Genomic DNA, 9,856 nt, shown 5'->3' with positions numbered 1-9,856 from the left:
ATGTCCCCCACCTGGCGGGGCTTGACAGAGGACCTCAAGGCACGTCCCCTGCCCCAGTCTGGGCTGGGGGACCTCAGGCCATGCCCCTCATCCTGGCACCAGTCCGGGGACCTGAGGCAACACCCCCTGCCTGGCAGGGCTTGACAAGGGTGGGACTGGTCGGGTCTGGATCTAGCCCAATGGGTGGCGCCAGCCGGGTCTGGGTCTCATGTAATTTTGAGGTGCATGTGGGGGGCGGGGACTTGACTCTGGGTCCCGTGGTGAGCCCCAGACTCTGACAGGAGGAAGGTTTTCATATACATTTTACTAATTTTCTTTCATCTCTGACACTTCTATTACAGAGAAAGGGTAAATAGCAATATTAAATTATTTCCTCTAATTAATCCCCTTTTAATGTGCACGAATTTCGTGCACTGGGCCACTAGTATATATATAAAACCCAAGGTTGGCCTGAAAAAATATTTGTCTACAGGAACACCCACAGGGGTGCTGGGGACCCCAGTGCCAGCGCATGGGGTGGAGCCTGCACGGGGACCCCAGCCGGCCCCTGGAGGCGTGCTCTGACCTCTTTATACAAACCCTCTTAACTGTTGTTGACAGAAGGTATTCTAGGTTTTCTCCTGATTCTATCTTTTTCATCTGCTAGCAATATTTTCTCAACAAAGCAGGGTGAGGGCTGGCCAGTGTGGCTCAGTGGTTGAGCATGGACCCATGAACCAGGAGGTCAGGGTTTGATTCCCATCAGGGCACATGCCCGGTTTGGGGGCTGGATCCCCAGTGTGGGGCGTGCAGGAGGCAGCTGATCGATGATTCTCTCTCATCATTGCTGCTTCTGCCCCTCTCTCCCTCTCCCTTCTTCTCTCTGAAATAAAACAACAACAAAACAACAACAATAGGGTGAGGTAGTGGGTTTAGGGGGAGGAAGAAGGGTAATCAAGGTCGTTAAAGGTCATGGCTATTTCAAGGTAAGGAAGGTGGTAGAAACAGAGGCAGATTGGGGACCTTCCAACCCCAACAGAGGAAGACAGTATACAGGCCTGCAGGACAGCAAATACACGCAGGCTGGGTCCCCGGAGAGAACTGTGCGTGTCTCCCACCCGTGAGCAGCTCTGCCAGGCCCGGTCCCTGCGGCCAAGGCAATTACCACCCCTGTTCGGAAGCACAGCCTCCTATGGCAATGCATTTTCCCTCTCAACCCACAGTAGGCATTTACCTGGGCTTGATTGCATCTCGTCCAATTTTTCATAGGTGGGCGCCCTAGTTCCCCAATTCAACTGTAGACTTCTTAGTGGTAGGGGCCAGAGTTTTCATAATCAATATTAATTACATTGATTGATCAGAATGTTTCCCCTTGTGTGTTATCAGCTGAGGGACACACACTAATTTCAGTCTCATTCCTATCGCTTGCTTTCCTTTCATCGATCCAGGTTTCCTGTTGAGGTCCGCAATTTGAAGTCGTCCCCAGCGCAAAGCGCACATCTGGGAGACAGGTGTTTCTTTCCTTTGCTCCCGCACAAGGGTAATTTTTTCAGCTACTGCAGGAAGCTGGGAAGATTCAGAAGTACAAGGAGCCCACCAGGCCCGAGATGACATTCATGGACGCTATCAACAGGTCTGAACAGCGGCATCTGCTTACAGAGTGATTGCCCCAAATCTGGTTGGTCTGTTTTGAGGCGATAGCCTCATATTGAAGTAATTTCTCCCCACCAAAGGGTCTAGAATAGGCTCAATTGTACTCTATTTTATGTAGTTTTGACTGCCTCAAGAAACCTGGAAAGGGTTATTAATAGCGTGTGTCTGGCCATATGGGTGGCTGTTCCAGCTCCATAGCCTGTGAACACCATTAGGAGCCCTTAAAATGGTTCTCCAGGAAGCACAGGCTGTTAATAACTCGGCCCCGATGCTCCCAGGTGGGCCAAACAATGAGATAATGTATGGCTGCAAGTATCCCAAGCTCTCAGGCTACTTGTTCTGGGGGACTGAGGTGGGGCACCATCCTGAACCCAGAAAACATTGCCCAGGGAACAGTGGGAAACAGTCAACCCTCCCTGGACTTGTCACTGTGTCGACAGACAAAAGAGCAACAGAGAGACTGTGGTGCCGGGTCCCTTCTGACTGGGAGAAGGGCTCCACCCCTGGCGGCCGGAAGCGCTGAGACAGCGTCCGCGTGGGAAAGGGGGAGAGACTCTTCCGTCAATAACTGCTCACTGACTTTCACTTGTAGGAAGATAGTGTAGCAAGTGTTTGGAGAGGGAAAGCGATGCCCTCCGGATGTTTGTAATCCAGCCAGGGAATGAGGCAGGGGACTGAAACGCTGGTTAGGATGCAGAGGAAGGGGCTGTCACCCAATGGGATAATATTCAGCCTTAAAGTCAGTGGAGAGGATCTGTGAGCACTGAGAGCTGCGTGGGACATGCTCGGAGCAGGACGAGATCCCACCTGTGTGAAAACGGAACAAAGCGCCTCTGTGTGTGTGACCATGTGCACATGCGCAAAGGCTGGGGCGGGGGGACAGGCCCAGAGAGACGGTGTCCTTGTGGGAGGGCAGTGAAGGGCACCTTTGTGGTTTTACTCCACACACGTCTGTATTGAAGAAATGACTTAGGACAAGAAAATATATGTTTCTCATGCAAAGGAAAAGAGTGAAAATACAACAACAAAGCGAGTACATGAGAGATGAAGGGTGATGCCCAAGGTTAAGTGTGGTGACCTCACCAACTGCAGTCCCCCCCCCCGCCCGTCCCTTCTTCTTGTCTTCAGAACCCAATTTTGCTCAGAGAGAGGGAAAGGGCGGGACTGGGATGATTTCTCATTTAACCTGGCGGTGGCTGGTTCCCTCGTGGGCTCTGAACACCAGCCCGTGAGGGGCGATATGGTTTTCTCTCCTGGTCTCACCTCCAGCTTGAAGTCAGTCACCCCTCTTGCTTCTTGGAGCTGAGTCAAGGAAGGTTACTCTTACATCACACACTCTGGGGGTGGGGTGAGAAACCGGCCCCAGCTTTCAAACCGATCTGTGGCCAAGTGGTGTGAAGGTGCTTCAGTGACTACAAATATTCAACTCAAACCTCATTAAACATGTTTCCTGAGTCACACCCATTAGGGCGGTTATTGTATAAAACAAGTAAACAAAGACAAAACACAATAGTTGGTGAGGATGTGGGGAGAGTGGAACACCTTGGGCCTGCTGGTGGCTGCGGCCACTGCGGAAAATAGTGTGGAGGGTCCTCAAAAAAATTAAACATAGAAATACCCTAAGGTCTAGCAATTCCGCTCCTAAATATATACCCTGAAGAACTGCAAACAGGGACTCAGATCCCTGAACATCAGTGTTCACATCAGCACTGTTCACAGTAGCCATAAGATGGTGGATGATGGCTGAGCAATGTGGTCCACACACCCACTGGAATGTTAGTAAGGCTTAAAAGGACTGCAGTTCTGATAGATACAATAACATGGCTGAACCTTGGAGGCGTGCTGAGTTACTTAAAGTTAGCCAGTCACGAAAGGACAAATACTGAATTATTCCACAGGTACGAGCTACCCAGAATAGTCAAGTTCATGGAGACAGGAAGTAGGGTGGTGGTTGGAGAGGGAGGAATAGGGAGCTATTTCTTAATGAGTATTTGGGATGATGAAAAAGTACAGCGATGTAAATGTACTTAATGTCACTGAATTTTACACTAAACGTGGTAAAAATGGCAAGTTTTGTGTTACATGCATTTTACCGCAGTTCTAAATATTTAAAAAGCTGTAAAAATAAAAATACCATAAACATTCAGATGCTCAAAAACACGCTCGGCGCTCTCCCGTGGAGACCATCTGTGTGTTCCATTGGCTTCCTCTTGCTTTCCCTTCGTGCCCACCTGGGAATCAAGCTTCTACCAGCAATTCTCGGAGTTTGCTTTTTTTTTTTTTGCAAATATGCCAGTGGTTAGGAAGTTTGTCTCTCCTGCATGGCTCTTTTAAAAATTCAGATTTGCTTTACCCACTCCCATAAGCTTGTGGGGGAATCGCTGTAACCTGCTCTTGTCACAGCCCCGAGATCCAGTTGTTTAAAGATACCTTGTGACGCGCGCTGTCATGATGATGTATTTGTCATTCACTGTAAGTTTTTCATGCTTCTTGTCTGACTTTGATATTTATGAATAAGAATATAAATCACCCTACATACGTCAGTGGCTCTGCTTTGGAACAGGAACTTCCTTCTCTCTCCTCTTTTCAAAGCATCTGGACAGTTTAATCAAAGAGCGTCTTGACACAGCCATCTGGACCTTCCCTTGGTTTTTATATTCATCAAAATTCACAAATGTTACCCACTTGAACCCATATAATAAAATTTTACTCATAAAAATACCATTGGTTCCAAACGGCGTTTCTATAAGATTCAAATTCCAAGAAGTTTTTGCTGATAAAAAAAAAAAAAGACTGTTTATTCAAATCCCATTTGGTTCAATTCAGTGAACATTGATTCAAGCCTTTTTGTTCAATTATTAGCGGAACATGCAGTGAGTTTGTGGGGGATGAAAAGTAAGCGAGTTCAATTTAGATTGTCTGCAGGCTAAGGATGGTTTTTATATTATAAATGTTTGGAAAAAATCAAAAGAAGGGTAATATTTTATGACATGTGAGAAAGTATATGGAATTTGAATTTGTGTCCATAAATAAAGTCTCATTGGAACTCAGCCACAGCTCTTCAGTGGTGTAGTAACTCAGGCTGATTTTGCCCCATCACGGCAGAGCTGACTGGTTCTGACAGAGACTAAAGGCCAAAACATTTGCTATTTGGCCCTCTCCGGGGGAAGGAGGCCCGCCCCTGGGTTAGACAATGGCTGCGTGCCTGTGAAGTGTGAATGGCGAGAGGACCACCATTCATTAAGACCCTGCCAACATTCGGCAACATTTCCACGCTCAGTCCATCCGGCCTGGCGTTTTCTCATCCTGGGCAAAACCGGGGCCCCGAGGGGGCGTTCAGGAATGGGTGGGCACAACCCTTGTTGTTACAAGGATAGGGACGCCATGGCTGCTGACTGGACAGGGATCCGGGGTGTTAAACATCCAGGACGTATGGGACAGCCCAGCGCTGCGGAGAACCGCCTGCCTCTGTCCGTGGCACATCCATCGATAAAGGGTGAGCCACACAGTTACGGGGATGGTTCCTTTCGTGGGTCGGCTTGATTGGGCCGAAGTGCCCAGGCATTTAGTCAAACATTATTCTTCGGGTTTGGAGTAAAGCAGATGGCCCCCATAGGGGGGGCGGGGGGGCCTCACGCACTCAGTTGAAGGCCACAGAAAACAGGACTGACATCCCTGAACAAGGGGTTTTGCCAGCCGACGGCCTTTGGATCCAAAAGGGAACTTCTGAGTCTCCACTTTGCCTAACCTGCAGATTTTGGACTTGGCCACATCACCAGACTCATGGGAGCACATTCCTTAAAGTAAATCTCTCGCTCTCTGTCTCCCCCTATCTACACACACACACACACACACACACACACACACACACACACACACACACACACACCTGGTGTGTTCTGCTTCTGACTAATACAGGTACCCAAATTTCCCACTTTCTGATCTGAAAGTGGTCTTCAGTCTACCTATTCTGTGCTTTTCAAATTTCACCCTTTCTCACATTTCAAAAAATTTATAAATGAGATAAAATGCAAATTCTGTCTTAACGAAGGATAAGAACGTTCACTCTCCTGCAGCCAGGACTTTAATTCCACCAGGCAGAGGCCAGCTGAACAAGCGTGTGCTGAGCACCAGTGACACATTTGATAGACGCAGTTGGGTGTCACGCAAAGCTAAGCTACCGTCTCCGTCCCCGTTCACCCCAAACTCAGGGGAGGAGGCCGACAGGCGCGTGAACGCGGGTGGTGCTGAGAAGCCCAGCAGAGAGTCAAAGCCGTGGCTGTGCCGCGAGGAGGGGCACTCCCGCCAACCACCGCGGCCTTGGCACTGGCAAGACCCGCTTCTGTTTTCCTTCTCCATTTCCCTTCTGGGCGATTTCTCTCCAGTTCAGAACAAGTAAAAGCAGTAAGCGTCTCCGGTCCGGAGCCTCACCCCTCGGCTCCACCACCTTCTCCCCTGAGGACAGGCCTCCCCTAAGGCCGCTGCTGAAAAGAGAGACCCTACCCATACTGTTCCAGGCCCCGTTTCACCTGGATGTAGCTACTTTTTTTTCTTTTTAAGACTTTCTTGTGTTACTTTAAAACACATATATGTTTTTATGGATTTCAGAGGAAAGGAGAGGGTGGGGGAGAGAGAGAGAAACATCCATGATGAGAGAGAATCACTGATCGGCTGCCTCCTGCACGCCCCCCACTGGGGATGGAGCCCTCCACCTGGGCATGTGTCCTGAGCAGGAAAGGAACCATGACCTCCTGGTTCATAGGTCAACGCTCAATCCCTGAGCCACGCCGACCGGGCCTGTGTTATTTCTTTTAATCACCGAAAGTAACTGCACTATTACGTTCTCATTGTGGAGATGTAAACCAGACGGTGGACAAGAGAGTGAAATCCGGAATCTTCTGGACTCCGCTCCCTCCTCCTCGTCTCATTCTTCTTCTTCTTCTTCTTTTTTAAAAAAATATATTTCTTTATTGATTTCAGAGAGGAAGGGAGAAGGAGAGAGAGACAGAAACATCAGTGATGAGAGAGAATCATCGATCGGCTGCCTCCTGCACGCCCCCCACGGGGGATCGAGCCCGCAACCCAGGCATGTGCCCTTGGCCGGAATCAAACCTGGGACCCTTCGGTCCGCAGACTGACGCTCTATCCACTGAGCCAAGCGGGCTAGGGCACGTTACATTCTTTACGGCAACGGACACCTCTCGCCCGGCCCAGCCTTCTTCCTGGCCACCAGGGAAGGCAGCCGCTGAGGTCGATGGCTGGCCAGTGCAGCTTCTTCCTCGCTTCCACCCACTTCTCCGGGACTTTAAAGAGAGTTCACCGTGTATAGACTTGTGTGAGGACACCTGCCTCAGACACAAGGGCCACAGACCCAGAGGCGGTGTGACAGCTTCCTGGGGCCGCCGTGGCAAGGGACCACGAAGAGGCAGCCTCAAACAACAGACAGGGCCTTCTCACAGCCCCAGGGGGCGCCTGGACTCCGGGCTTCGGGAAGGCCATTCTCCCTCGAGGTGCTCAGGGAGGATCCCTGTGGCCGCTCCTGCTGCTGGGGCTGCCGGCAGGCCTTGGCATTCTTGGACTTGTAGATCCATCACTCCAATCTCTGTCTCCGTTGTCATGTGGCCAAGGACATGTGTCCTGTGTCTGTGTCCAAATTTCACTCTAAGGTCAGGGTGCCCGTCAGTGGACTAGGACCCACTCCAGCCCAGTCCCATTTCCCCTGATTTCTACGTCCACACACGGTCACGTCGGCAGGTCTCGGGGTTAACACTGGACATCTCTTTCCAGGGGACACAGTTCAACCCACAACAGATGCAGACTTCATACTTCTAAACAGTCCACCGGGAGCCACTGTGACCCCATGTGAAACACAAGCTCTTTCAGACCTGTGCAGCCCCCACCCCCTCATGTGCCCTGGGTGCTATCAGGGGGCCCTGGTGGCCCCGGACAGAGAGACAACCTGGCCCGCCACCTCCATCGCCCTGAGGCGCTGGGCGGTAGTGAGCCCTTCTGTCTTGGACACCACCCTCCATTGGGCCCGGGCAGGCTCCGGTTCCGCAGGCCTTGGTACCAGCTCAGGCGCTGCACGTCGAGGGGCTGTGCAGAGCTGGCGGCTGGAGTGGCAGCGGCCTGGGGGGAGGCCAGATTTTCTCGCAAAGCTGTCATTTCAGAAAGGAAGAAAAAAATCCACTTTCTTTTTCTTTTTTTTTTTTTTTTTTTGGTAGGTGCCAAGTATCGGAGAAACTTGGCTCTGGCCACAGAATGCGGAGAGCAGGGCTGTTTTGTACGGATCAGATTCTTTTCCAACCACCAGGCCGCCCGCCGGCTCCTGGCAGCATCTGACTCCCCATGGCTGTGGCCAGGGATCGCTCAGAGGCAGCAGGAGGGATCACATGGCCCTGGAGTCTTCCTGGGGAGAGTGAAGAGGGGGAGGGAGAGCTAAGGGTGGGGTGTTTCTAGGATGGTTTCTGTGCTTCCAGCTCACGGACACGGCCAGGAGGAGTGAGTGGCCTACACACACCCCCTTAGTCCAAAATACAGCCTCAGACACACCGTCTCTCAGGAGAGCCACACAAGCCTCTACTTCTGAATGTTCCCACAGCAAAGACAGGTTCTCACAGCGTTCCAAGCAAACCCTGGAATTGAGTCGGGGAGGTGGCCGGGAATTTCGGGGGCCAGGGAAATAGTTCTCACGTGGCAGAGGTGCCTCTATGTGGGCGGATATCTTGGGAGCAAGGAGCCGGCCCGGAGCTGCTGCTCACTCAGGGGTGGGGGCTGGCAGCAGGCTAGGGAGGGCAGAGTGACCCTGGCGCAGAGATGCCGGCTGATGGGGGAGCAGCAGGGCAAGGAGTCAGGAGGCTTTTATCATCCTCAGGTCCCAGCCCCTCACTTCTCAAGGAAAATGTCAGCATTGTTGCAGAACAGTTAGTGTTGGGGAAGAGTTGGTGTTGGGGAAGGGTTAATGTTGGGGAAGGGTTAGTGTTGGGGAAGGGTTAGTGTTGGAGAATAGTTAGTGTTGGGGAAGGGTTAGTGTTGGGGAAGGGATAGTGTTGGGGAAGGGTTAGTGTTGGGGAAGAGTTAGTGTTGGGGAAGGGTTAGTGTTGGAGAATAGTTAGTGTTGGGGAAGGGTTAGTGTTGGGGAAGGGTTAGTGTTGGGGAAGGGTTAGTGTTGGGGAAGGGTTAGTGTTGGGGAAGGGTTAGTGTTGGAGAATAGTTAGTGTTGGGGAAGGGTTAGTGTTGGAGAATAGTTAGTGTTGGGGAAGGGTTAGTGTTGGGGAAGGGTTAGTGTTGGGGAAGGGTTAGTGTTGGGGAAGGGTTAGTGTTGGGGAAGGGATAGTGTTGGGGAAGGGTTAGTGTTGGGGAAGGGTTAGTGTTGGAGAAGAGTTAGTGTTGGGGAAGGGTTAGTGTTGGGGAAGAGTTAGTGTTGGGGAAGGGTTAGTGTTGGGGAAGGGTTAGTGTTGGGGAAGGATTAAAGTTGGGGAAGAGTTAGTGTTGGGGAAGAGTTAGTGTTGGGGAAGGGTTAGTGTTGGAGAATAGTTAGTGTTGGGGAAGGGTTAGTGTTGGGGAAGGGTTAGTGTTGGGGAAGAGTTAGTGTTGGGGAAGGATTAGTGTTGGGGAAGAGTTAGTATTGGGGAAGGGTTAGTGTTGGGGAAGAGTTAGTGTTGGGGAAGGATTAGTGTTGGGGAAGAGTTAGTGTTGGGGAAGGGTTAGTGTTGGGGAAGGGTTAGTGTTGGGGAAGGATTAGTGTTGGGGAAGAGTTAGTATTGGGGAAGGGTTAGTGTTGGGGAAGAGTTAGTGTTGGGGAAGGATTAGTGTTGGGGAAGAGTTAGTGTTGGGGAAGGGTTAGTGTTGGGGAAGGGTTAGTGTTGGGGAAGGATTAAAGTTGGGGAAGAGTTAGTGTTGGGGAAGAGTTAGTGTTGGGGAAGGGTTAGTGTTGGGGAAGAGTTAGTGTTGGGGAAGGGTTAGTGTTGGGGAAGGGTTAGTGTTGGGGAATGGTTAGTGTTGGGGAAGGGTTAGTGTTGGGGAAGAGTTAGTGTTGGGGAAGGGTTAGTGTTAGGGAAGGATTAAAGTTGGGGAAGAGTTAGTGTTTCATTGTCAAAGGCCAGAGGCGGACACCAGGCCCTCACGCTGGAGAATCTTGTACCGATTGCAACGTGCCAGCCAACAATTCCCATTACATTCTTATGCTGCTCACCCCAGCCTTAACTGTGACAGGCCGGGGATG

Source organism: Plecotus auritus, assembly GCF_963455305.1.
Source record: "Plecotus auritus genome assembly, chromosome: 2".
Lineage (NCBI taxonomy): Eukaryota > Metazoa > Chordata > Mammalia > Chiroptera > Vespertilionidae > Plecotus > Plecotus auritus.
This window is presented reverse-complemented; position numbering follows the sequence as displayed.